The following is a 24,059-nucleotide window of genomic DNA, read 5'->3' as shown; positions in this document are numbered from 1 at the left end:
CGGTGACAATGCCATATTTACCAGGAAAAGACTTCAGAGACTGAATATATATATATATATATATATATATATATATATATATATATATATATATATATATATATATATATATATATATATATATAAATAAAGAGAGAGAGAGAGAGAGAGAGAGAGAGAGAGAGAGAGAGAGAGAGAGAGAGAGAGAAAGAGAGAGAGAGAGAGAGTTCAATCACAAACAATTTTAAGGCCCAATTAGCAAGACGATCACGCCATTTTAAATCCACTTCGTATCTCTTTTCCTCAGTTAATCCCGAGAGTTTTTCCTCTTGCCTTTCGCCCCCAAACAACACCATTACGTCTCCCTGTCTCCGACCTCCTCTGTTTTCTATCTTCTTAATTACCTAATTTAGAGATTTTTTGTCTGGGCAATTGGCTGATCGAACTGAGAGACTAAGATCCGGTGACTGCAGGTGGTTAAATGCGGGTTTTATGTTGCCCTAGCAAGAGAGAGATTTTCCTTCACCCCGTTTAATGCTTCGTTGATCTCTGATTGCGTAATAACTCAGATGATGATATAACGTCTGGTGTGGATTTTAAAGAGGTGGTTTTGAGCGCATGAAATTACACACACAATATGCACCAAATTGTGATATAGATGGCGTTACTGAGAAACATCACAACAGAGCTGCTCTCAGTTATTCTGGTTTTTCCTGAATTAGCATGAACAGTGAATTAGATTGATAAAGTGTGTGACTATATGAAGTGTTGGTGATTGACGGGACACTGTGATAAGGGCATTAAATAGTGTGAATTATATTTTCAAGGGAGCATTTACAATCTCCCTGGCCCCACGAAGTTTTTTTTCCTTGGTTGCCATGACAACAGATTTTGTTTATATAACGTTTTTTATGATTTGAGTGGCAATTTGAGGGCATACTTAACCAAATGGCTAACTTGGAAACTATTGAAGATGTTAGGAACTTGTCCCAAACCCAAATTAATAGGCTGACGAACACCCAACTGAAGGAGGCACTGAGGACAGTCCTTAATGCACACACTAATGAAGAACCTTCAAACGCAATATTACTGCAGGAAATAAGGAATCTGACAAGAGAAGTAGAGCAAATGAAGCAAATAAGAAAGGAGGTGACAGAATTGTCATCTGACTTAAAACAAGCTTTTAGTATTATAAGTCAGCAGCAGATGTTCCTGGAATCACTGGATGCAAGAGAACGTCGAAGAAAAATCATCATTACTGGAGTATCAGAAGTAGAAGACAATATAGGAAGGGATGATCAGTCAAAATTGAGGAGGATTCTGGATGAAGTAGGATGCGATGAAGCTTTAGACCCAACGAATTGGGAAATTAAAAGGCTTGGTCAAGTGAATGATAGGAGGAAGAGACCAATCCTGGTAGTTGTCGACGACCAGAGACAGAAGGACAACATCTTGGATAAGGCCAAAAACTTGAAGGAAAAACCTGAACCTTTTTCGTCTATTTACGTGAAAAAAGATGTCCACCCAGCAGTGAGAAAGGAACTAGGAAGGTTAAGGAAGCGTGAGAGAGAAGAAAGAGAGAGGGCAGAAAATCAGGGAGCAAGCATATTCTATGACAAGCAACGACGTGTCTTGTTGCGGGACGGTCTTGTGATTGATAGGTATGCACCTTCGTATTTTTAGGAAGGTCACAAAACAGTGGTTGCCCCAATGAACTAAATATGTGTTGTTGGAATGTTGCAGGAGTAAAGGATAAGATGAATAATCAGGATGTTTTATCTTTTGTTCTTAATTATCATATTGTTTGGCTATTGGAGATAAAAACAACTGCTAAAATAAATGTACCTGGCTTTTATACATACCAAAATCCGTCTATGTATTGTGGTAGAAGAGGTGGAGTGGCAATGTTAGTAAAATATTCATTATTGAGTGTCATTAAATTTGTGAATATGAATATAGAAGGTCAAATTTGGGTTGAATTATCATGCTATCCTGGGTTTATGTTTGGAGGTGTTTATATACCACCAAGTGATTCGCCTTATTTTGTACCAACATGTTTTGGTAACCTTGGAGCTGTTATGAATGAGTATGAAAATGTAGTAGCAATGGGGGATTTTAATTCCCGTGTGGGTATTCCCCTTCTTTGTAACGAGAACTTTGAACCATATATATACAGTGGGGTGATTGATTTGAATATTAATGGTAATGGTAGGAATTTGTTGAATATGTGTCAGAGCAGTAATATGGTGATTGGTAACCACCTTGTTTATGGAGAACACACTTTTGGAGGCGGCTTAACTTTCAGAAGGGGGTCAGACTGGGTATCAGAAATTGACTTGTGCATTATTTCACAAAAATCACTTAACCACTTGAAGTCTGTTGAAATAAATCAAAACTTTTTAATATCTGACCATGCCCCGATGATGGTGAGGCTTAATTTCACTAGTACGAAGAATGTAACCCTTCCATTATTAACTGAGCGTGCAAGAGATTTGGGCAGATCTTACTTTGACTCAAATTATCGAGATCACAGTTGCATAGCGAGAGGACTTGCTTGCAAGCAAGTAGATCTAAATAGATTTAAACGAGCAATAGAGGAGGCAATACCTCCCAGTTTGGATGAAATTAATGTAAATTCAGTTTGTACTGGATTGGAATCAGCCACTATAATCCTCAATAGGGTGGCTAAAGAATGTAAATTACCAAATGGGAGAGAGCAGGATCAAAATGAATGGGATCAGAATCACCCAAGGTGGAAACGGATATTTGAAAAGGATGATCCAAAAATTATTTGGAAGTCAATTAACTGGAAAGGGAATGTAATGAATAATGATGACAGTACTCAACCGGATGACGTTCATTTCAAATTACATTTCGAAAGGCTCTTTAATCCTGATCCTAATCTTGCAAACAATATCCAACCACTCGATATATCTTCGTCACCTAACATTCCTATATTAGACGACCCATTCACTTATCAAGAGATAGATATGACAGTGAAAAAAATGAATAAGGGGAAAAGCTATGTTGGTGTGTGCCCTGGTATATTGTCTCTTTTGCCAATGACTTGGCTGAGCTTTTTCCTTACCATTTGTAACTTTTTATTTTGTAATTTTATTTACCCTTTTGCTTGGTGTCATGACAGGTTAGTTACACTCTTCAAATCAGGTAATAGAATGGACTGTGGGAATTACAGGGGCATAAGTATAATGAACACTTTCGCAAAATTTTATGATGCACTGTTGGTGAGACGTTTAAATCTGTGGGCTGGTATAGATAAATGTCAGGCTGGAGCCCAAAAGGGTAGAGGGTGTATCGAACAAATATTATCTTTGAGGCTTATGATGGACTACGCAATTTTTAAGAAAAAGAAGCTGTATGTTGTATTTGTAGATTTTAGTAAAGCATACGACCGTGTTCCAAGAGATAAGTTAATTGAGTGCCTAAAAGAGAAAGGTTGTGGTAAGACTATGTTAATGGCCATTCATAAGATCTATGCTTGTACTAAAAGTGTCTTGAAATCAGCTGTGATTATATCTACTGTTGGAATACGTCAGGGTGCTCCAACAAGCTGTTTATTATTTACTATATACCTAGACAAAATGGTTAAAATGATAAAAGAGGGAATTGGCAGAGATGGGTTTTTAGGGACAATGCATACGCTATTATTGATGGATGACACAGTCATTTTAAGTACATCAAGAGAAAAGTGTTTTGAGAAAATTGGGATTATGTTGGATTACTGTAACTTATATGGGATGATTGTTAACGAAAAAAAGACCAAGTTTTTTGTAGTAAATGGAAATGCAAGAGATAGAGAGTCTCTAGTCATAAATAATGTTAAGATAGACCATTGTGAAAAATATTTGTATCTTGGTGCATGGTTTACGGGTGATGGAAAAATGCAATCAGTGCTTAAACAACATGAAATTGAAAATGCAAAGACCATTAACAAGTTCTCAATATTTTGTTATAACAATACAACTATGCCATATGCATATAAAGTCAAAGTGTTCAAAGCAGCGTTAGGAGCCTCACTACTTTATAGTGCAGAGAGTTGGCTTACAAACAACGTTATATGTATGGAGAGGATATACAACCAGGCTGTTAGATGCTTATTGGGGGTCAGAAATAATACGCCTATGACATTGTGCTTAGTTGAGAGTGGCCTTGAGTCTTTTAATCGTGAAGTTCAAGTAAGAAGGAAACGTTTTTTAGAAAAAAAAATGGCGAACATTGATATGGAAGAACCGTTCCACTATATTTATGAAATTTGCAGAAGTGAAAATACACCCGGTTACAGATTTTTGAATTCTTGTCTAGTTGATAACATCATCAGGTCAAGCCTTGACCAAATGAAAAATTAAATCCGGAATAAACCTGAAACAGCAACAAAATATTATACGTACAGAGAAATTTTAAATAGATCCTTGCAAAGGCATAGAGTGTACAGTGAAAATGTTTATGTACCAGACTATATACGAATTGCCTTCACTAGATTACGTTTAATGTCCCACGACCTAAGAATAGAGACGGGAAGGTGGAGTAGAACTCCAAGGGAGTTGCGAGTGTGTAATTGTGATTCACAGACAGTACAGAATGAAGTGCATGTCCTAATTGAATGTACAATGTCACGATCGAAGAGGCAGAAATTTAGTAATCTTAATTATACGAACATAGACGCACTGTTTGGAGAAGAAAACCACGTAATTGACCTGTGCCAGTATATATTTGAAGTGTTAAAGATTTATAATTAAATATTTGTTTTGTTTTGGTGTTGATGTATGAGGGGTTTGTTGTGATGGTTGATTAATAGCCTTATATTTCTTTATGGAAGAAAATATGATTTTTCTGGACAAAATATTTTATAATGTAATGGGGAAAATGTATAATTGTTACAGAATAAAACCCACTGTTTTGTGTAAACTAAATATAATTATTGTACTACAATGTATATAAAGTTTTGTCAATAAAGAATAAATAAAAAATATAATCATCGGTTCTATAATTTGAAGTTTGGCTATCGCACAAGGGCTTGGAGTATGTGATGTCCCTCTCACGATATCCAGTTATGTATGCGTCAGATCTTCCTTGACTCTGCCCAGAAAGGTCGTGCGATTGGACATGATGGTAGTGCTACCTTCGACTGTTTTGATCATGAAACTTTTTTCATATTTATGCAAATGCCAATGATGGATTTTTTCAAAAGTTTTAGTGATTGATTATTATTATTATTATTATTATTATTATTATTAGTAGTAGTAGTAGTAGTAGTAGTAGTAGTAGTAGTAGTAGTAGGTGAAACACAACCCTAGTTGGAAAATTAAGATGCTATAAACCCAATGAAGAAAGGAAATAAGGAAATAAATATACTATAGTGAATTACGTACAATATGTTGTTTGACCTACAAAGCAAGCTCATTGCATGTGCAGATGATGCTACTTTCTTTGCCTCGCTTCCATCTCTTAAAAATAGGTCTGGAGTTGTTGAAAGCTTTAATAGAGATCCAACTAAAATTAGCTCATGGAATAAATTATGTGGCATGAAGTTGAACTCTAACAAAAACTCACACTAAAACTGTATTAGTGCGAGCAATGTGGCTTCACAGCATTAAGATCTTTGCATTGAAAATTGCTCTTTATTTATATAGAACTCATTTAGAATTCAAGATGTGATTCTTGACTGAAATTTTCTTTTGGAGAGCACATTGGTCCAGGTTCTTATCCAATTACACAAAACATTTGCCTATTGTGAAAGTTTTTTTTAAGGTGTTCTGTTATCAATCTATTCTGGTTTTGTTTCAAGTATTGTTCTCCTATCCTCTTCAGCTACCGATTCTCATCTAAATTTGTTTGAAAAAAACTCAGGGTCTATCTAATTCCTTATTCCTGATTTAAGTATTATTCTCTGCCATTTTCATTCAATTAGTTCTTTATGCAGGTTGCAAAAGATTTTTTCCTACTTATAACTATCCTCCACATTCAGATCTTTCCTGACTGTACCATTCCGTAAGTTGTCTTAAGTGTGCAGTTAATTCTAATAGCCATGCCTTCTCCATCATAAGGTTCAAGACAACCCAATATTCTAGAAATCTCAACCAACTATGACCAGATTGCGAAAGGCATTTCATAATCTTGTGATTGAATTGGTGAAATTCTAGAAGTTCAAATGGGTTGCAAATGTTTATCGGATGAAGAGGCTCTCATAATTCTTGTTTCATAGTTTATATATGACTGGCGTACTTTAGCGTTGTTACTTATTTTTTCTTAATATTATATTTTTCATTACTTTTCATACATAATTTTGTCGTTTTTTTCTACGTTGTTACAGATTTTTAAGCTTTTAATTTTTTATTACTTTTCCTATATAGTTTACTACGTTCTTTTATATCTTATTTCTGCACTGGGATGATTTCCATGTTGGAGCACTAAGGCATGTAGCATCCTGCCTACACATACATACATACATACAACATAAATATATGTTAGTAAAATCTTAACTATTGAAATTAATATGTGCAAAACAGGTAATAAAAAAGTAGATATTCCAAGAATATACAACTAACGAAGAGGATTTTTTTTTCTGATCTGTTATAGGTTAATAAATAATAAATTTGGATCCTCCAGGACTGGGTAAGAGGGGGAGGGGATGGGGAAGTCATGCATGTGAATTACTATATGAAAATAAGCTTCAGGTGACAAAGGTAAAGAAGATCTATCGAGGTTTCATAATGAGTGTATCTGTTAATTCTTTTTTATTCAGATTTACTGAATTTTACTGATTTTCAGAAAATTATAGTTAATGTCTTTGTCTTTCGAAACATATGACTTAAAGTATATGCTCTCTCTCTCTCTCTCTCTCTCTCTCTCTCTCTCTCTCTCTCTCTCTCTCTCTCTCTCTCTCTCTCTCTCTCTCTCTCTCTTTTATATATATATATATATATATATATATATATATATATATATATATATATATATATATATATATACATATATATATATATATAAATATAAATATAAATATATATTTGTATATATATATATATATATATATATATATATATATATATATATATATATATATATATATACACACGCTCATGCACATAAAAACACAAACACACACAGACACACACACACACATACAGACATACACACACACACACACACACACACATATATATATATATATATATATATATATATATATATATATATATATATATATATATATCAATAAAAAACACAAACACACACACAGACACATACACACACACACACACACACACACATATATATATATATATATATATATATATATATATATATATATATATATATAAATATATATAATATATATATAATATATATATATATATATATATATATATATATATATATATACATATATAATATGTATAATATATATACATATATAAAATATATATATATATATATATATATATATATATGTGTGTGTGTGTGTGTGTGTGTATGTGTGTTTTTATTGACACAATATAACATTTAAGCCACGTTGGGCCTTAAGAGATTGGCTATATAAGAACCGTGAAGTTGATATACTCAGATTCATATTTCACGAAATTGATTAAATGAAAAAATAATTTTTTAAACATTGAATATTGAAAGACTTTACGGAAACTTTATCATATTAATCAGAAATGCATTTAATCTCGAAGGTCTTAAAATATGATTAATTTTATAATGATACTAAATAGTTAAACACCTTAGATGGATTAAATATAAACATCTCATATACATATCTTTAGATGATACATTTTCCAGTTGATCTAATTCCTTAGAACTCTATCAAAGAAATATTTAATGAATATAACACATAAAAAAAAAAAATTTCATATTTTTGTTTTAGCTTCCTGATCTTTGGTTATTTCGGAATAAACAAAACTCTTTTGAGACCTGATTTGATCTCATTTCTAAATGATCAGCGAGAATTCTAAGGAATAGAATTTCCTCTTTTGATATCAGGAGAGTCTTCCTAATTAGATCTTGCACAATATCTCGACATTTTGCAACCGGCAATGTTTAATCTGATATGAATATTCAGAAATGCCTTAAATTACAGTTCATAATGTTACAGAATCTCCTAATTTTGTTCTATAATGATATGGAATAAAATTTATATCAAAGCTAATTTTACAAAATTTTACTCTCCTTAAAGGGGGCAGGGGTATTACTGTCAGTGCATCATATGTTATTGCACCTTAGTGTGCACACACCTTTTTAGCCGCCTACAACTCGTATTCCCAAGTTTTAATATATATATATATATATATATATATATATATATATATATATATATATATATATATATATATATATATATATATATATATATTTCAAATAAGCCATATATATTAATACATTAAAGTCTGGATTCTCTTAACGACATCGGGATCAGAGCCCAAGGCGGAACCGCCCAAAGACTATGATATCGGACCGGCGGGGATTTGAACCCTCGTCCAGGATATCTGTATGCCAGTGACCATACCACTCCGCCACGAAGAAATCTTTCTTCGTGGCGGAGTGGTATGGTCACTGGCATACAGATACCCTGGACGAGGGTTCAAATCCCCGCCGGTCCGATATCATAGTCTTTGGGCGGTTCCGCCTTGGGCTCTGATCCCGAGGTCGTTAAGAGAATCCAGACTTTAATGTAATAATATATATGGCTTATTTGAAATATGAAAGAAACACGTTTAAATGTGCAATAAAAAAAAAATTATCATATATATATATAAATTTATATATATATATATATATATATATATATATATATATATATATATATATATATATATATATATATATATATATATATTCCTTTTTAGGTGAGAATACCTTAACGTGGTGAAGAGGTTTGTGTATCGTCATGATCAGGGAAACTATACTATTCTGGGCCACACATACTAGATGGGTATGCTATTGGTGATCAGATAAAAATCTCCCCATCATTAATCCGCTGTGGTCAGCCTGGTCATGAAAACTGGCTGCACCCCATATTTGAATATAAGCATGTCCGAGGCTTCTGCCATGGAGTGCACTAGAAACGGCTGCATTTGTTCTTGTTCCTGCATTTTATATATATATATATATATATATATATATATATATATATATATATATATATATATATATATGTATATATATATATATATATATATATATATATATATATATATTTATATATGTATATTTATATATATATATATATATATATATATATATATATATATATATATATATATATATATAAATATATATATATATATATATATATATGTATATATATATATATATATATATATATATATATATATATATATATATATATATATATATATATATATATATATACAGTATATATATACACACACACGAGTAAACAGTAAAATAAAGAGAGAGGGAGAGAGAGAGAGAGAGAGAGAGAGAGAGAGAGAGAGAGAGAGAGAGAGAGAGAGAGAGAGAGAGAGAGAGAGGGGTCCTTTCAGACTCAATTTGATCTGGTTAGAGCAATTTGTTTTAAATGTTTAGAGAGTATTTATGATCATTTGTAACTTACTCCTGAACTTGTTGGATGGATGGAGTAAATTGGCCTCACCTTGTATAAAAGGTGACCACGGGCTATTGCGTTTGCAGTGTAAATAGATTGTAATTTACATTGGTTATTCCTCTAAGAATTTTGTAAATCAAATAGATTAAAACTTTACTTTCTCCGTCTTTATCCAAATTACCTTAGTGTTGATACTAGTTTGGTGGCCTTAGATTGTACTACATCCAGTCTCTCTATGTCCTGAATACCTGGAACCCAGAATTGGACTTCGTATTCCACATGGGTTCTCACTAGTGATGTGCACAAAGAGAGAGAGAGAGAGAGAGAGAGAGAGAGAGAGAGAGAGAGAGAGAGAGAGAGAGAGAGAGAGAGTAATGAATATCGAAAACCGAAAAACAAAAAGAAGAAAGCAACTTGAGAGAGAGAGAGAGAGAGAGAGAGAGAGAGAGAGAGAGAGAGAGAGAGAGAGAGAGAGAGAGAGAGAGAGAGAGAGACAGTAATGAATAACGAAAACCGAAAAACAAAAAGAAGAAAGCAACTTGAGAGAGAGAGAGAGAGAGAGAGAGAGAGAGAGAGAGAGAGAGAGAGAGAGAGAGAGGTGATTTCCACTTTGATAAAAAATAGAACAGGAAAAGGAAACTGTAAGATGGATTCTGAACCAGAATAAGACAATTTTTTTTTTTCTTCCGAAAACTGAAATTGAATCATCGTCTGCTGGAGCAAATTCTTTCGGAGAAAAGAAGATTCTGAGAACATTTTGTGGCAAAGGAAGTGTCTTATACTGTTTCTGGCACAGAAATACCATTCAGTATAAGGTGCTTTAAAGTTTATGTCTCTCACTGAAGAGAGAATTACAAGGATTTTGGATGTCTCAAATAATTTTTATTTCATCTGCGGAGACTCTCATTGCTCTTGGGTAGAGAATTTTAACATTTAAGCCTTTAGAGAGCTATCATGATCTTGTCTAACTTATGCCTGATCTAATTTGGCATGTTACTGTTTACTACATCTTTTGGAAGTCTATTCCATGTATTTGCTATTTTGTATGTAAAGAAATCGCCACATTGAGTGGTGTCTCTTTTCAATTCAAGCGTAGATTGTTTTAATCTACATTGTTTTTCCTTTCAGAATTTTGATTGCCTCTATCATCTGTCCCCTTAGTCGTTGAGTTCGTAAGAGGAATCATTAGTCAAATATAAATTTATACTCTGACGTAAAATTTTAGGTGATATACAGGATATGAATGGTTTCCAGAAATACTGATACATACTGTACGTACACACACATCCACCCACACCACCCCCCATATATATTGATATATATATATATATATATATATATATATATATATATATATATATATATATATATATATATATATATATATATTTATATATATATATATATATATATATATATATATATATATATATATATATATATATATATATATATATATATATATATATATATATATATATATATATGTAAGTATGTAGGTATGGACAGAAAGTGTGTGTAGTGTTTGTATTAAAGTAAATGTCAGTGTAGTATCGAAGATTCGTTATGATAATTGATATATGAATAGAGTAAAGGAAAATACATTAAAACGTAAAATAGCTACAGCGATAATCCATGTCGCGTTTTCTTCCTCAATTACATAATCTAAATTATAAAAATCTTCCCACGAGATGTTTTTATATTAATCAGTTACCCATAAGAGCCGAATTAGAAGTTCTTGTGAACTCATTGATGTTTGACTTCCAAGAACAAATCTTGCTTTAGACGTGAAATGACTTCATAAAGCTATGGTTTACTACATATGGGTAAGTAATTACATCGGCTTTCAGCTTATCATTATTGTTTACATTTATTATGCTTAATTTTTCAGTCCTCTTTTCGAATAGTGAGTTCTAAAGGTTAATTGACTTCGTTATGACTGATTTTGAAGATTTCCTTTCTAAAGATAAATTGAAAGTTTTTAAACAATATTTGTTACTTAAAGCAAAATCTAAAACATCTACACAAATGTAATCTATTGTGAATTTTAATCCTCTAATATATTTTTCATAAGACCTTTTAATCTGAATAGTTTTGCATCAAAATCCTACATGGCAAATGCAAGATTAGGGTTATGCTATCAATAGGAAAATATTAGCCTTACTGAAGCATTATTTTCCATAACTGCTCCCTTTTTTAATTTTACTGTATCATATTTTATCCACAGAATGATATTGTTGATTAATCGATATTCCTCTGGCATTTATTAACCGTCTCTTTACTACACTACATAATAGCTAGTTGCCTCCATCACCCCTATATGATATCCTGTCACGTTCAGGAGAAGGAGTAGTCATAACCTAGTGAAAGAGGGCACCCTGAGAGGTATACTCGGAAACCAAACTCTCCCACAAATTGATAACCTGCGGTTGTAGTTAGGAAAGGGAAAGGGGTTGAGAAGTGTTGATTGTGTGCGTGTGTGTGCATATCTATCTAATCATCTAGCCGTCATTTATGAAGGCTTGAATAGACTAAAGTCTCATAAAGGAGAAAAAGCTTCATTCAGTTCAGTTACTAATTGACTTACCAGTATCATTCAACACTTACGATCAGGTAATGTATCCCGCTCGGAGAATTTCCAACTATTATTGGAATGTAGTTTCATTAGATGCAATACTTGTATCTCTGGTTGAGGACGAGTGACGTACATTTGCGACTTAGTTCGATTAATAACCAAGGGCTTGACACAATTTAAATGAACTAACTCAAAAGACTTTTTAAATACTATGTTATTATTATTATCATTATTATTATTATTATTATTATTATTATTATTATTATTATTATTATTATTATTATCATTTGCAAAGCTACATCATTATTTGAAAAAGCAGGATGCTATAAACCAAAGGGCTCCAACAGGGAACATAGCCCATCGAAGAAAGGAAATAAGGAAACAGATAGAATAGTGTGCAGTTGTGTACCTCCTAACAAGAGAACTCTTACCCAAGACAGAGGAAAACCACAGTACAGAGGCTACGGCACTCGCCATTACCCAAGGCTAGAGAACAATGTTCAGAATTTACAGTGTCCTTCTCGGAGAAGAGCTGCTTACTGTGACGGGCCGAGAGAAGGTTATGACTCAAAAGCTGGATGAAAGCAACTGAGGAACTTTATTACAGAACACTCACTTTTATATACAAAAAACTCAATGCAACAGGAAACTTCCTGTTCAACCGACACTGCACCGGTTAACAGTTAACGTTCAGAAAAACAGACATGTTATTTCAGGTCCTTATATACACAAAATGAAATGTTATTACTATGTTCGATTGTGTTGACACGGTTGGTACATGGCTCTCCCCCTAAAAATTACATACTGTACATGTTAAATAGGGCGCCCTGAATCTGGAGTGGTAGTAGAAAAAACTGCGGTCGATTAGCAGCAGCGAGTGGCTGTAAAAGTCGTTGGTTGGGGTGCGAGCGAGTGGTGGATGATGGGTGGCTTTGTTACCGCTCTGGCTCATCACGGGGTAGCGTGTGTCCTATGGCATACATAGGCGTGTGTGTCCTACAACATTCATAGGCGTGTCCTACGGCATTCATAGCCGTGTGTGTCCTACGGCATTCATAGGCGTGGGTGTCCGACAACATTCATTGGCGTGTCCTACGGCATTCATAGGCGTGTGTGTCCTACGGCATTCATAGGCGTGGGTGTCCTACAACATTCATAGGCGTGTCCTACGGCATTCATAGGCGTGTGTGTCCTACGGTATTCATGTATATATATATATATATATATATATATATATATATATATATATATATATATATATATATATATATATATGTAAATATATATATATATATATATATATATATATATATATATATATATATATATATATATATATATATATATATATATATATATATATATATATATATATATGTATATATATATATATATATATATATATATATATATATATATATATATATATATATATATATATATATATATATATATATATATATATATATATATATATATATATATATATATATATATATATGTATATATATATATATATATATATATATATATATATATATATATATATGTGTGTGTGTGTGTGTGTATGTGTGTGTGTGTCCTAATTCATCTATGCAGATGTCTTGTACGACAAGGTAAATGAACTCAATATTCATGAGTATTCCACAAAAAACATATGTCTCGGCATAATATTGCAAAGATTGCATTTTGCTAGCGAAAGGAGTTTAGTTCCCGATGGGCGCTCGATTTGACAAGTCCCCCACCTTAGAGGGTAGTTGTGTATAGTGTACTTACGAACGAACCTTTTGTAATAAATGAAGAAAACTCATATTCCGACGTCTCATTGTCCATCTACATGGGTCATATTGGTGTCAGGTGTAAAAAATATGTCTATTGTGTATGCTGTGAGTGAAGTTGTTCTTTGAGCTGGTAAAATAAAAGTTCAAGGTGCCTAGATACACAAGGACGGACATAGCAGATGCTGCTGCTGGTGGAGATGAGAACGAAGGAGGTGTGGGATATAGAGTTGCCAAAGAAGAATATAGACAGGAAATTAGAACGCAAGAATTGGAAATTAAGTTAGATAACTTACAACAGTTAATGAACAGACTGTTTGTGGAACGAGAACAGGAGCGGTATGCAACCACAGCATATCCGACGTACATGAATGGAGTTCAAACGCACATAAGTGAAAGTACCCATGTACAGCCAGGTGTAGATATGCAAATCGTAGTTCGAAACTGGCCAGAACTCCAGGAAAGTGTTAGGCCTTTTGATGATCAACGGCCTAACGAAGGGTTTCAATCGATTGAAGATTTTTGGAGAGACTTTGAAGTAGCTACATATGGGTGGTTGGAAAGAGCTATTCAAGTAATTAGATTGCTGAAAGATGCTCCGGCAATGGAGGTAATTTGTTGGCCGCACGACTGTTTTAGAAGTTATACTGAAATAAAACGACGTTTAATTGAGAAGTATGCCTTGCCTGATGCGAGAAAAGGAGACCTAAAAGAAAATTACAAACTCAAAATATGGGAGGGTGAATCTGTTCTTAGTTTGGCAACTCGCATTTTTCGGGATTCCGATTCGTTTGCTATCCGGAGTGCCATTCTCCCAGAAGGTGTTAAAAAGGCAATTGCCCGTAAACATATTCGCAGATTGGTAAACCTGTATTTATGAGGTTATTTGTTCGATGACAATTGCTCGTTAGCAGACATAGTAAGTGCCATAAGAAAAAACGACTGAGAATAACGGGCCCGATTCCGGGACGTTGGCAGCCATGAGAGGCAGTCAACTCCTGAAGGGGGGTAGAGGAGAACGCAGTAAGCAAATTAAAGGTTGGCAGTGTGGGGGTGAGGGGCACCGACGAGTGGAGTGCCCCACACATAGATCCCCCTGCTGTTACACTTTTCAGGCCTAAGGTCATGTATCTCTAGAGTGCTCAGCAAAAAGCCCCCAGGGCACACGGGCTGTGGCACGCGCACACCTACCCCCCGCCCATCACTCGAGGAAAAGGAAACAGAGGAAAGGGGTGACAAGAGAGTTCGATAACCCCCCGCATGACATCACAAGCAGTAGCCGAGGAAGCACTGACGACAGAGGGCACAGAGCAAGCACTGGGACCTCCATCAGTACCCCCGATCTCACCCCCGCAGCACTAGGGGGCAGCGGCATTGAAGCTGAGGTCATTGGCCCGTACCCCATATCTCGTAATGGCCGTCTATAAATGTTAGCAGTTAGGATCGACCTGCAAAATAATTCCATTCGAGTGCTGATCGACACATAATTTTTTTGTCTTGCCCATCTTGGAAATTCCAGGAACCGAGGCTATTCTAGGAATTAATTTTATCTCTAATAATCAAATTTTCATTTTTTGGGGAAAAAGATACAATAACAGTAAAAGCTGGAAGGTACATTTTGCCAATAGAAAGTCATGAGAGAATAAATGCGCGTGGTAGCTCAGAGAGACATTTAAGTATTGTAACAGCTGTACCTGAGAGAGGAGAAGTTTTGTCTTCCCAGACCCTTACGAGCATATCTGTGACCCCGTGTTGCCCTCTTGTGGAAGGAATCAAGGTAGTTGTTAAACTCCTTGACAATTGGGCCCATATGATATTAGAGGGCTTGACAGAAATTAAAGAGAACAGAGCTGATATAACGATAGTAAATTTGTTAAAAAAAAGAGAGGTTTTAGGGAGTGATTCAGTATGTGAATGAGAGTTATGTGAAATTAATTATAATGGGATGTTGGAAGCCACAACCCCAGCCCACAGAGACGAAAGCGGGATTAAAGTTCAACCTTGAGGATAGGCAGTGTTAGGTAATGCGTAGATATGAATATTTTATACTTAATGTTATAAGGGAAGGGCGGGAAGATAAATGATTTTCTCGGGGTAACGGTTAGTGTCCACCGGTTGAAAGTTGTAAGTGCAAGTGTAGTAGTGATTTTAAATAAATGGTGAAACGGTGGTGGTGAGTTGTGTTGCGAAATTGTGCCGTAAACCAGGACAAGTAAAATCCAGGGATGAAGGAATATCTATTCCTACCCCTCTCCCGCCCAAGAAGCCTGTATTGCCCGAATACAGAGGGAGTTTATTGATGAGGTTGTGTAAAACTGATGTTATGATTTTTTTTTTCGATTTCGGTATTCTGTATTTTAGTTGCAGAGGTCTTAAGAAGAAATTATTGGAATTATTTTTATTGTTTTATGTACATTTTTACGTGCAATATTTGATTTTTTTTTTTGAGGATATGTTATTTTTTGGGGGAGGATTTATATATATATATATATATATATATATATATATATATATATATATATATATATATATATATATATATATATATATATATATATATATATATATATATATATATATATATATGTATTTTATGTTACATTTCTGTTCAGTACATGCCATACCTATTCCGGGTTGGAGTGTCCTCCATATATCATAGACTAGTAAGGGCGAGTGCGCACCTCCTCCCGGAGTGAGGAGCTTGGGAGGGGAGTAATGTCCTAATTCATGTATGTAGATGTCTTGTACGACAAGGTAAATGAACTCAATATTCATCATTATTCCCGAAAAAAAACATAAGTCTCGGCATATTATTGCAAAGATTGCATTTTGCTAGGGAAAGGAGTTTAGTTGCTGATGGGCACTCGAGCTGACAAGTCCCTCACCTGAGAGGGTAGTTGTGTATAGTGTACTTACAAACAAACCATTTGTAATAAATGATGAAAACCCATATTCCAATGTCACATTATCTTCCTATATGAGTCATATATACATATATATATATATATATATATATATATATATATATATATATATATATATATATATATATATATATATTTATATATATATATATATATATATATATATATATATGTATATGTATATATATATATATATATATATATATATATATATATATATATATATATATATATATATATATATATACATACATATATATATATATATATATATATATATATATATACATGTATATTTTTTATATATATATATATATATATATATATATATATATATATATATATATATATATATATATATATATATATATATATATATATATATACATATATATATATATATATATATATATATATATGTTTTTTTATATATATATATGTGTGTATATATATATATATATATATATATATATATATATATATATATATATATATATATATATATATACATATATATATATATATATATATATAATATATATATATATATATATATATATATATATATATATATATATATATATATGTATATATATATATATATATATATATATATATATATATATATATATATATATACATATATATATATATATATATATATATATATATATATATATATATATAAATATATATATATATATATATATATATATATATATGTGTGTACTTTATGAATATCTTTTTTTGTGGCTGAGTGGTATGGTCAATGTCACACAAGTATCGTGGACTGGGGTTCGAAACCCGGCCGATCAGATACTATTGTCTTTGAGTGATTTTGCCTGGGGTTCTGATCCCAAGGTCAAAAAGAGAATCCAGATTTTAATGTGTTAATATATATGGCTTATTAGAAATAAATATATATATATATATATATATATATATATATATATATATATATATATATATATATATATATATATATACAACGGATTTTGATACGATGAGAAAAATCAATTTTTTTGTGAGATGGCCATGTCGTCCTGATGGAAGTTCATATAAGTAGCTTCCTAAGGGATAATGTACCACAGTGATATTCCCAGAGAATTTTACCTTTAGGTATCCAGAATTCTAATTCCTGGCGTGAATATCCTTAAATTTTCTCTCAAGGATATCGCATAATATCAGAGCACGTATTCTTGACACGCCACATAGCACCCTGCACCCCTAATAGCGTTTACGCTTCGAGGGGGGAGTGGCAGAATAGAAGGGGAGCCGTATTAAGGTTACCCCCGTTCTCGTACTACTATTGAGTATGACAACAGCGCCATCTCCAAGATGGCGGACATTCCTTGTAGCATTGAGCATGGTGCTACAGATACAGTACTTCTGGAGGGATACTGATAAAATCTTTTCTTTTTTGGGCTCAAGCCATGTCGTCCTGATGGAAGCATACCAGAGCATTCGTGTATCTGTGGATTTTCATCAGTGCCTTAACCTTGGGACAACATTTCTATGGTCATATGGACCAATTGAGACAAATGACTTCACCCTTATCCGTCATTATCACTAATCATAAATGATGTTAGTGCTTCCTGGCCCCTTCAGAGAAGAGTCATTCTAGACAGTAGAAAAGGGGTCTCAAGGTTAACATATAATGTATGAACAAACATCAGTATACACTAAATATACAAACAGTCTCATAGTTTGTATATATTGCCGAATCAATATCAGTGTCTCTTATATCTATTGTTTATAAGCATAAAACTATATGAAGAATACTTTAGTATGTCAAAGAACTCTGGCCTTTTATACAAGCAATTGCCGGGCGAATTAGGATGCAATACATTCTAATAGACATTTATTCCTAATAAATGGCTAAATGAGTTAACCAGTAAAACGAATGTAGTATGACAATGGAATTATACATGTAATAAATACAGAAACTATATTTCTTTCTTGAAAGGGAAAGAAATGATGAGTGCCACTCTCAGATTGAAGAAAAATTTATAATAAAATTTCTCTTCGTAATCTATGTACCGGTTACATTCTATCGACGCTGTGTACTACGTATACAAGGCACTAGTGCTATCTGTATAATTCTAAACCTGGGATTTTGAACAGAATTAGTGTCACCATGGTAACACTCATTTAAAGGAGGTCACACTAAAAGTGATGACCCCTTCTCCCTTTAATTGACAGTCCCAGTCAGTTACCTGTTTTTCGCATAATTAGACGGCCGGTTTTAAAACACTACCTGCCGCCACCACATAATAATTCAGTTCATGGACCTGCTTTGCATAGTGTTTGTAGAACACTCTGGATGATATCCATCAGGTATATGAGCGAAGCCGCTCGAAGTCCTAATACTGGAAAATTTTCAGTGATGAAGCAATTTTTCTCTGATCATGACCTGCAGGAGTACTGTCAGGATCCGCTCTACAAATAAAGTAAGTGAGCTTCGTCCTCAGTTGTTTCAGGGATAAGTTTGATCGAGAGGGGTCTCCTTTAAAGAGCTGTCCTCCCCTGAAGACTGAAATTCTACGAAGATAGACCTTTAAACACTCTACAGGACATAGAGAGACATCTTCCTTCAAAGGGCAGATTCTCCAGGGACCCCATCTCTTAGTGGGTAGCTCGTTCTTAGCAAGAAAGGTTGGATCAGTGAAAAGATTCAGTTCTCCCGTTTCTGTGAACAGAATGTAGCCGTCCTCTCTAGATAGGGCCACTATTTCACTAACTCTAGCCCGGGAGCCTATAGCGAACAGAATAAATAACCTTTTGGGTTAGATCCTTAAGGGAACAATCTTCATTGTTCACCGATGGGGCATGATGTAGGACCTTGTCCAAAGACCAAGAGATGGGCTTTGGTGGTGCTGCAGGCCTAAGCCTTGCACATGCCTTCGGAATCTTATTAAAGATTTCATTCGCTAAATCCACTTGAAAGGCGTATAAGAGAGGTCTAGTCAAGGCTGACTTGCAAGTAGTTATCGTGTTGGCTGCCAGACCTTGATTATGAAGGTGGACAAAGAAGGACAGACAGAAGTTCATTGAAATTTCTTTCGGTCCTTTTGCTTTCACAAACACAACCCCCTTTTTCCAAGAAGACTCATATGTCTTCTAGTTGACTTAGCCTTGTATTCTTCTAAGAATTCTATATTGCCTTCTGAGATCTCAAATCTTTTTTTAACCGCTAGGGAGAGAAAATCATGAAATGAAGGGTTCGGGTTCTCTGTGATAAAACGAAGGAAATTAATTTCTGAGCCTTCTGAAATAGACCTAGGCTCAGAACTAGGGCCAGCCTCAGCTTCAGTTCCTTCATTAAGGAGGACAGATTGCTCTTGGGGTACTTGGGAGCAAATCGAGCTACTCCCCCTTGGAAGTATCTGAGCCTGTTGAGGACCTTCAACAGGTGATTGGAAGGGATGAACTGGAATACCTGAATCCATCCCTTCCATACTAAAGACATGCTGTCTATAAACTCCACTAGAGGATCCTTGTATGGGGCTACATATCGAAGTAGTTTCTTGAAGACGCTCGTGATGAAGAGGTCGATCTGCAGTTCTTGGACTTGTTCCAATCTGGGAGAGAATAGGTCTGCGTCCATGGACCATTCCAACTCTATCGGCTTGAACTGAAATAGAGCATCCACTGTCACATTGTGGATGAATTGTATATGAACTGTTGACAGGTGCCATCCCTTTAAGTAAGGGATGGTTAACATCACCTAGACTGTATAAGAAGTTTTTTAGCATTGTCGATTGCAACGTCTCATTATCGCTTCGGTGTCCCAGATCAGTCGTAGGAAGTCTGATCTGTGGGGAGAGAGCTTCCCCAATCATGATAAGACCAGCATGGGCTTGGGACTTTCGGGCTTTGACTCTTGATAGAGAAGCGATTAAAGAGGGACCGATATCGGTCTTTTTAGATCTCTTCAAGCGTTTGATGCGTATTTTCTCCAGGCTCTTGACGCATCTTTCCGCTGCGCTCTTAGCACTATATCTGTCACTATTGTGAACTGGAGAGAGTTCAGAGCTTCTCCTTGTTAGCATCTTGGAAATCTGACTGATTACCGAAGTCTCTTGACCGACCTTGGAATCTCCTTTTATATTCCCAAGGGAAAGGAGAGTTCATATGACCACAGGCTTCAATAGTTTTTCAACCATTGAAACCTTTGAGCTGGAGAGAATCGAGATTTCTAGAAGCTTATCTTGCATCCGCGATGTCCCGGGAACTGGGTCTTTTCCTTGGATGCACAGGGACTAACCACTTCGGGTGCTGCCCACCATAGCCTCTCGTCCAGGTACATTGTTGCCTGACCATTTCTAGGCTTGGTATTTACGTAACTAAGTCTGCCAATCCTATGAAGATATTTAGGACTGTGTCTAGTCCGACATATATCTTTCCTAGGATGTATGTTACTATCTGTAACTTGAATCCTAAATAGTAGGGGAGGGGGTGATTGACTGGAAGTTGCCAAAGGACACCTTTCAGGCCTGACAAGACTATGAACACCCCTTTTTGAAATAAGGTCCATATGTTCAGAAGGATTAACATTCTGAACTTGCTATTTTATATGAACTTGATGAGTAGCGACAAGTTCAGAATGATTCCGAGATTTCTTGAGTCCTTCTCGTGAACACAAAACGGCCTTCCCTGGAACTCGGTGGACTATAGTTTCCTTACCACTTTTATGCTCTAGAGCTCTCAGGTATACTCCTCTAGGAGAGTTCTGGATTGTAGAAGAAGTTAAGGAAATGATGGTGGAGACATTTCTGTTTCCCCTCATAGTCCCATCATGATTAGGCCTTGGACTCAAGGATCGAAGGTCCGACGATCTTGAAGGAACCTCCCTCCTACCAGAAGCATTTCCATGCTTCGAATAATCAGTAGGTTTAAACTTTTGACCACCTGCCTGTGGCACCGTGGTCACTGGAACTGTGGGATGTTGAACAGCCTGGATATTTCCAGCCTTTCCCATCTTTTTAGGTTGGGGACCCACAACCATGGAAGGCTTTCTCTTTGAAAGGATGCCCCACTTTTGGAGAAGACTTATGTTCTCCATGGTGGCGCTCTTAATCACTTCCCTAACTACCTCATCTGGGAAGAGGTCTTTACCCTAGATGTTGGAATATATTAGCTTCCTTGTTTCGTGTTTCACTGTTGCAGCAGCTAACACAAACTCTCTACATGCCCTTCTAGCCTTCATAAAGGCGTAAAGGTCTTTTGGGGTGGTAGGACAATTGCGTACTGGACATTTGCGTCCCGGACAGTTGTGTCCCTGACAATTACGTCCCCAGACAATTGCGTCCCTGGACTTTTCCGTCCCGGCAATTTGCGTACCTTACTTGTTATTAGTGACCAGGTAATATTTGTTAAGAGACATGGAAGTAACTCTGTCTATCTGTATGTCTGCATGCATGTATATATGTACATAAGTATGTATGTATGTATGCATGCATGTTATCGCTCGATTACAGCACTAATAATTACTGTAAATATGATATATGGCATAAAACCACTGAGGTACAGAAGTGAGAATTACTGTACTTATCTATGATTTTACTTTCGTATTTACGTAGACCTTTAGGAAAATAATTCCTGATTTCTCTCGAAGCAGAAGAGACTTTTTATTCACAGCAGTTAAACCTTAGTTGTTGGAGTAGGCATAGGATTCAACCAACTTTTTCAATTTCATCATGGAATCTTCATGACCGAACAGCCGATGACTTGCCGAGGTCCAATAATAGTTTAGAAGGGTGGCATAACACAATTCCTCATCACCCCTCCATCTGGAAACTAATTGACACCCTAAAGAAAGAAGCTGCTGCGGCGGTGAAAAAGCAAAGTAGACTTTCTTTCTTACGAGAAGTTGCTCATAACATGCATACCTTTTACGTATGAGCTTAAAGGTATCCTTCATAAGTCATTATTGAAAAAATATAACCTAAACTTTTTAGACTTACATATAGAAAATTTATAGTTTACACATAAATATATACATTTTCCATTTTCTAATATTTTTAAAGATAATAAAACGTGCAAATGAAATATTGATGTCTATATATACGTTCTTTCGTGTCCAGTATGGCTAAAGGTATAATTATTGTCAAAGTATGAAGTAAGAATCCAAATTATTTGATGCCATTAAAACATTTGCATATTCAGGGTTGATAAAGGTATAAATAAAATTACTGTGCAAGAGTATAGAATAAAGGTAAAGATAAAATGCTTTATAGAATCAGTAAAACACACACAGGTACGCAGATATCCAGGACGCATATGTCCGGGGACGCAATTGTCCGGGGACGCAATTGTTTGGGACATAACTGTCTGGGACGCAAACGTCCAGTACGCAAATGTCCTAGAACCACATTTTGGCTAAGACCATGAGCATGACTAGGGTATTTTGATAGGTTGAGCACAACTCTATGTAGTTTTGTAGAGAAAGGGAGGCTGCAAGTCTCTCCTTTGTTTCTTGTTCATTATACAAGAGATACTCAGAAAGTTTAGGGAGATTTTCGTTAAATTGTCAACTGGCGACATCCGCATCTAATCTTCCTTCTGAGAAAGTTAAATGGAATTCGTTCCGATCCTTCTCCTGTCTGGGAAAGGCTGGTGACAGAGGCTTGCACTTCTCGAGTGTAGGACATAGCCTACCTGCCTCCACTGCCTTGGCAATAGATTTAAATGCCTTTCCCATAAAGGGGAAAGAGATTGAAGCAGGAGCAAGAAAGGAAGGGTGCTTGTTACCCAGTGAGAATACCTTCGACACCAAGTAACTCGCCTTTATCAGGCTATTTGACAGGATATCCTGTGCCTTATCATGGTCGAGAATCATGACCTCCTTCGATTCCGTTCCTTTTCTTGACCTTGGTTCATACTTTAGTCGAACAAAACAATTAGGGAGAGCGTCAAAGCTTGGCCAAAATTGGATTTTGTCCAAAGGAACAGCACCCATCTTCTCCGAGATGTAGAGTTTGCCATTTAAAATCGGCATCAGCTCCGCATACCTCCAGGGATTGGTTTTGGAGCATGTCGGTAGGTCTTGATCTATGGGTCATTTGAATGACCCTTGGGAAGCTACAAGAGGAGCTTTGCGAGGCTCTATCTTGCATTTTACTTCCTGCTTTTCGTTTTGTTTACGAAAGCTCTCTATTAGATTATTTACTTGGGTCCATAATTGGTCGATTCCATCTAATAGAGGGGTAAAG

This window comes from Palaemon carinicauda, chromosome 29 (genome assembly GCF_036898095.1).
Source record: "Palaemon carinicauda isolate YSFRI2023 chromosome 29, ASM3689809v2, whole genome shotgun sequence".
NCBI lineage: Eukaryota > Metazoa > Arthropoda > Malacostraca > Decapoda > Palaemonidae > Palaemon > Palaemon carinicauda.
This window is presented reverse-complemented; position numbering follows the sequence as displayed.